Here is a 7,039-nt window from a genome sequence, read left to right on the forward strand (position 1 = left end):
GCGAGCACCCGCTGATAGGTACCCACTCGTCAATGCAGGGACCCTTCCCGTTTCACGCAAGGGAAGGTGAGGCCATGAGGCCAGAGGAGGCAAGCTGGACCATCGACCCGTCCTTAGCACCATCAGGGGAGGGCGGATCTGTCGCCTCGCCTGAGGTGTCAGTGGGAGCGGGCAGACCCGTCGTCGTGCCCCAAGAGCCAGCGGGGGCTGGTGGGTCCACCACCGCGCCTACGGTGCCGAGAGAGGGGAGTGGCTCCGCCGCCATGCCGCTAGATACGAGGGAGGCGAGCCCCTCAGTCCGGGAGCAAGGGATAGGCTCAAAACAGTCCTACCCCGATGAGGTGGAGCAGGGAACTAGGGGTTCGTCCCCCAAATGTCTCCACCGCCCAACAGCGCCGACGTAAGTTGTCGATTCCTTTGTTTTTCATAGTGACTCACGCCTTTTGTTTCTTCAGCAGCATCGGGAGATGGGTCAGATGGGGCACTTCTATAGTGCTGGTGCCCAAGAAAACCATCGCCCTTCGGGCAAGGCGGGGGCCGCCGCCTGACGTCACTCCCATTTTGGGCGAGAGCAGAGCCGGCGTCATAGCCTCATCGACCGGTCTAGCATTGCCCATGGTGGTGCCTGTGCCCTCGGTGGGTCAAGCTATCGGTGAGGCTATGGAGGCGCCCTCAGAGGTTGCCGCTCAACCAGCGATGGAAGTGATGCCGCTGCCGATGCTGGGGCGGGCGGAGCTGTCGACCACACCTGTTGTGTTGACCATGGCAGGCGCGGCACAGCCGGACAAGGTCCCACCGATGGAGGTGGAGGTGATAGTGGCTACGACAGATGGGTCGTAGCCAGAAGCTGTGGTGGCGGCGCTCGAGGTAGTGACGCGTCCCGTGCTACTAGCGGCCCTAGAGACGACGCCCGTCGTGGGTAGGACCGAGGGGGTCATGGCCTAGGGACCCTTGGACACCACGACGGTTGCTGAGGAGACTAGCAAGAAGTTGTCCCTAGTCCTACCAATAGAGGGCTATTACCCGCCCATGCGGGATGAGCCCCCGCTCCAGTGGGTGAGTCCATGGGACCCATCATTGGAACTCTTCACCCTCGACGATGTCACCGAGGGCATGGAGTGGAAGAAGCTCAGCGAGGGGTTCACGGCCATGCTGGAAGCTCTGAACCAGGCCAGTGGTGCCCTTCGAGACGTAATCATTCCCACTGGCCAGGTATTCACTTGGTCTTGCCTCTTGATCTTCTTTTTTCTTCATCTATTTTTATTTTTTGACCACCGCTTTTTTTAATCTCTTATTGCTCGTAGCCGGGAGAAATCCCAGTTCCTTCATGAACACAAGGAGGATTGGGATCACCTCATCGATGAGGCACGGCTTCATAGGGACGTGACCACCCAGCTTCGACATAGGGTGGCTGAATTGACTCCCCTTGCCATGGAGGCAGACAATCTTCGATGATGGGAGGTCGAGACCTGCCATGATGCGGAGCTCGCCAAGAAGTCTTTTGATGAGCTATTGGAGAGGGCGTGGTGGGATCAGGAGGAGGCTGCCAGAGTGCAGAAGGAGTAGGATGAGCGGCTCGAGCGAGATGCTGAGGCCCACCAGCGGATCATCGACCTCCTGGCTGAGGCCAAGAGGGAGCGGGATCTTAGGCTGGGAGCCGAGGAGAGGTCCGTGGCCCTAGAGCAGAGGCCAAAACTAGACATCAAGACGGTCACCCAACTATGCACAGAGCGAGACGAGCTATGCCATACTGCGGAGAGGCTCCACCCAGAGTGCGACGTGGCCTGCGGGGAGCGTGACCAGGCCATCCGAGGGCGTGACGAGGCACAATGGAGGATCAGCTCCCTCCAGGCTGAGCTGGAGACAACGAAAGCCTAGAAGCTAGAGGCCGAGGGTGCCGCTGTTGGACTAGCCATGGATCTAGCCGAGACGAGGAGTCTTCTTCAAGCGGAGAACGACGAGCTCGATATCCTGAAGGTTGCCCTTGGCATAGTCTATGATGACTTACAGGTGGTGCAGGCAGAGGGGACCAGCTCGCTCATGGCCCATGCCACAGATATCAAGGTACAGGTGCGCCATCTGGAGAAGGAAGCTCTTCGCTCAGGGATCTCCCAAACCTTCACCGTCGCTCGCTCACATTACGCTGACAACATCGATTTCGACGCGATGAGCCTTGGTTTCGCGCCTGGCTATGAACTCTCCGAGCTAGATGACATAGAAGCGGTGGTGACTCCCTTTGTGGAAACCCTAGCAAGCAAAATTAAGGATATGGTTCTCTTCGAGAGGGGTAGTTAGTCGAATGAGTCTGATGAATATTTATCTATAATCTGTGGACAAGTGTCAGCACTTTTGTGTCTTAAAGATAGATTCATAATTTCATTTCGTTTGAACAAATTCATAATTTTGTTTTGTTTGGTTGAACTTGCTTTCTTCCCTTTTTACATTCGAAAAAAGGTTCTCGTGCAATCTGACCCTTCCGCTCATTAAGATCGTAGGGCTCGAGGTGTAAAAGAGGGAAATTTCGATTATGCTGGTGAGCAAAGTTACCATAGTTGTCGGGGCATGGGTTTTTTGCAGTCTTACCAGGCATGCTCGGTTATTTGTTCCCACAAACCTTGCTGCTAACCTTAACGTGAGGAAGAGGTCCGACGCGGTGACTGTTTTGAGAAAAGGGGGTATTTATACCTTTATCAGCCCTCGAGTGAGATCTGACCCCTTGCGGTTGCTCGGGTCGAATGTCACTGGAGACCGAAGAGAGGATAGCGAAACTACTCTTGTATTCGCATGTACCCCTTCCTTAAGATTTTAGCTATCGTTCTATGACTGTGCATTTGGTCTCCTTACAAGTCCAACCTTCCCCGAGCCCCCACGTGTGGCGGGGATTCGATCAAGGGTTGGGTTTTTTTTGTGACTGTCGCCCCGTCCGAGGTTTTTGCAACCAGAGGGGTTGAGGCGACGTCACTTGCCTCGATGGCTCGAGTGACGCGCTTGATGAGCTCGCTAACAGGGATGTTCATACGGAATCCAGTCCCGTTGCTCATGACGGGATCGGCAAAGCCCTCGGGCGGCATTCCGTTGCTCCTTAACCCGCCTTCCAACAGATTCCCCCTCAATGGGGATTCTATGGGCTCGGCTAGAAGTTGGATTTAAACTAGAAGGTTGAGATGACCCTATCTGCCTCTATGCGGGTGGGGCAAAGGCCGCTGAGGCTCATATGCATTTTCTCCCCTGGCTCTTGTTCGACGTGAGGTGGCCTCAGGCCCGTCGTGGGCTGGCCTTCGAACCTCGGTCTCTCGATCTAGGATCGGGCGGCTCGAGCCCCCGAGCCCCTCGGGGTCTGATAGGGGTCGGCCATGTTTCACGTGTCACCCCATCCTCAGTTTCCACAACTAGAGGGGCTGAGCTAACGACACTTGCCTCGATAGGTCGAGTGTCGCGCTCAATGAGCTCACTAACGGGCATGTCCGTGTAGAATCTGAGTCCGTCATTCGCTGACGGGGTCGGTAGGGCCCTCATGTGGCATTCCACTACTTCGTAACCCGCCTCTCGGTAGATGCCCGAGCCATTTGATAGGCTCAGGTGGCCCATTGGCCTCTCCTTGACAGAGATTCTGTGGGTTTGGCTCGAGGTTAGAATCGAACGAGAAAGGTCAAGATGTCCCTGTCCGCTTCTGAGCGGGGTCGGGCAAGGCCGCTGGGGCTCATCTCAGTTTTTTTCCCCTGACTCTGTTTGACGTGAGGCGGCCTCGAGCCCTTCATGGGCTGGCCTTTGAACCTTGGGCAGTTGTCGCTCATATCGAATGAGGCGGGTACTGCTTCGTGACGCGACGCGAAGCGTTAAGATGCAGCAATTACATATGCAATGCTTGGATATATGGGATTAATGTATAATATAATGGAAATGAAAGCGAGGGTCGGTGATGTTACCTCAGCGGCATGAGTGATGGGAAGCTCTTATTGGACATGTCCGTGCGGGGTTCGGGTTCGACGTTCGTGATGGGGCCAGCGTAACCTGCACGAGCATCACAGTTTTTTGTTTCTGTCTGTCGAAAGCGATCTGAGCCATTCGATTAACTTGGGCGACCTAACAGCTTCTCCTTGAAGAAGGTTCTGTAGGCAAACCCCTCTGAACCCCTTTGGAGAAGGTGGATGCCAAAGCTTGGGGTGCGGGGACAAAGAATTCGATTATGCTGGTGAACAAAAAATGCCATAGCCGCTGGGGCGTAGGGTCTAGCTATTCGTCTAGTTTTATTCAAAGTTTACACCCGCACACCGTGCTTTTGGTTTTCAAACATAAGGAGGGGTCAGGCGAAGAGAATGTCTAAACGAGTAGACACTCTCGGCAGCCCCCGAGCGATGTACGTGCCCTTGCCATTGCTGGGGTCAGAGGCTTGGTAGTAAAATTGACACGTAAAATGAGTAAATAAGGGTGCTTATCTTTCGGCGGCTGTTCGTTCGAAGTTTGCCTGGGCCGTCCGATCGACCCAGGAGGCCCATTGGTCTCCCCTGGATGGAGGTTCCGTCGTTGGGTCCTTCCAGGTCCTGCCTGGGGAAGCGGAGAGCCACCTACATGCGGCCGCACCTTGTTTCTCATGCCCGACATGCGGTAGTGGTAGGCCATGCCCAGGCCATGTCCAATTTGACCTGGCGAAGTCTCATCGAGTAGGGCACGTCCTGTCAGTCAAGACACGTCCCCTCGAATTCCCATCAGCATCGAATTCCCACTTGCATTGAATAGGGGAAGGGAGAGGGTTTTTCACCCCAATCCTTCGCCTTTCTCCGACTGCTGCATCTCCTCCTTAAATAGGGGAGGAGAGGGGGTCCTCATCCCATTCCTTCGCCTATTCTTGAGCCACTGCCTCTCCTCCTTTTTCCTTTTCACTGAGCGCGTTCGCACGTCGCGGTGGCTCCTAAGTAAGAGAGGGTAATGCGAGGGAGAGGAGAACTCATAGATCCGCTCATGAATCCAGAGTGCGATGTCGAGCTGGAGGTCATCCAACGTAGATGAGGTGGTGCTGGCCGCCTTCATCGAGAAGGAGCTGCTTCCGCCGAAGGAGGAGGCGTACCGAAAGATGCTGCACGTCGCCGGCTTTATCACCATCTACGAGGCCTTCATCGAGATGGAACCATACAGAGACTTCTCCCAGCGAATCTTCTTCGGGCGAGTCTTGTTGGTGGGGGAGCCACCTAGGACTGCGTCGATAGGGGGCTTCACCCTTGCAGCCACTCAGATCGGCTAGTTCATGAAGTTTGATGAGATGTCAGAGACATCCATCAGTCATGGCGGCCATACTTCGGTGGGTAGCGCCCCTTGTCTAGGTGTCGTTGTCAGGGTTGCGGCTAATCACGATGGCATAGTCCCTGGATGCCCCGACAAAGATGCCACGGTCACCGATGTGGTGCTCGACGTTGCAGACGATTACACCCTCAGGGATCCTGTGGAGCGGTAGGACGTTGCCGATGGAGAGTGTGGCGCGGCGACCGTAGTAGTATTTAGAGTAGAACTGGTCAGCAAATATAATCGTTTAAGTTGTGGGGGAGCCCCCGTGTGAACAGTTTTTGTATTCATGAATACATCAGTCTCTTTTCATGATGAAATCACTTTGTAAGCGATGAATTTGTGCAAAAATGAACAAGTTCTACTCAAATTTCATTACGACAAATAGGTTTTCAACTATTCTCCCTCTTTTTGTAAAAGAGGTTCAGTGCCTTCGATCCTTCCCATAGTTAAGGTTGCAAAAGCTCAGAGTGCAGGCGAGCCAATTCTGATCACGCTGGTGAACAGAGAGACCATAGCCGCTGGGGCATGGGTTTCCCGCAGTCCTACCAGTTATACTCAGAGCTTGTTCCCAAAATCCTAGCCCTTAGGACTTACCATGAGAAAATAGGGAAAACACAGAGAATGTTTGTAAGATAAATGTACTGATACCAGCCCCCGAGTGAGGTCCAACCCCTTGCACTTGTAGGGGTCGAATGTCATGAAAGATCAGGGATTTTGATGATAAAACTGATAAGAGAAAGTATGCATTTATTTAGGGATAAAAACGACGTAACTGTTCAATGTTCCAGGCGTTGGTGAAGACCTCGCCGTCGATGGTTTTCAACTTGTAGGCCCCTAGTCAGAGTACTTCCGCGATGACATATGGACCTCCCAGGGAGGGGAGAGCTTGTGGCGGTCCTTGTTGCTCTGCACGAGGCGGAGAACCAGGCCCTCGACGTTGAAGGCTCGGTCCCGCACCTGTCGGCTATGGTACCATCACAGCGCCTGCTGGTACTTGGCCGAACGAAGGAGGGCGACATCGCGGGCTTCGTCTAGCTGGTCCATGGCATCTTCATGGGATGCCTCGGTTCCCTGTTCATCGTATGCTCTGATTCTTGGCGCTCCATAGTCGAGGTCAGTTGGGAGGACGGCCTCGGAACTATAGACCATGAAGAAAGGCATGTAGCCAGTGGCTCGACTAGGGGTTGTCCTTAGGCTCCAGAGCATCGCAAGGAGCTCAAAGACCCATCGTGTGCCAAATTTATTCAACCGGTTGAAGATCCTAGGTTTGAGGCCCTATAGGGGCATGCCATTTGCGCGCTCGACCTGCCCATTCATCCGGGGGTGCGCGACAGTGGCCCAATCGACCCGGATGTGGTATTCATCGCAGAATCAAAGGAACTTCTTGCCGGTGAACTACGTGTCGTTGTCCGTGATGATGGAGTTCGGTACTCCAAAGCGATGGATGATGTCAAGGAAGAATAGCACGGCTTGCTCGGATTTGATCATGGAGATTGGTCGAGCTTCTATCCACTTTATAAACTTCTCTATGGTGACAAGTAAGTGGGCGTAGCCCCCGGGTGCTTTCTTTAGAGGTCCTATCAAATCGAGCCCCAAGACCATGAAGGGCCATGTGGTGGGGATCATCTAGAGTGCCTAGGCTAGGAGGTGAGTGTGCTGAGCGTAGTACTGACACCCTTCGTAGGTGCGCACGATTTGCTCGGCATCGGCAACTGCAGTGGGCCAGTAGAAGCCCTGTCAGAATGCGTTTCCAACCAAG

This window comes from Miscanthus floridulus, chromosome 2 (assembly GCF_019320115.1).
Source record: "Miscanthus floridulus cultivar M001 chromosome 2, ASM1932011v1, whole genome shotgun sequence".
Lineage (NCBI taxonomy): Eukaryota > Viridiplantae > Streptophyta > Magnoliopsida > Poales > Poaceae > Miscanthus > Miscanthus floridulus.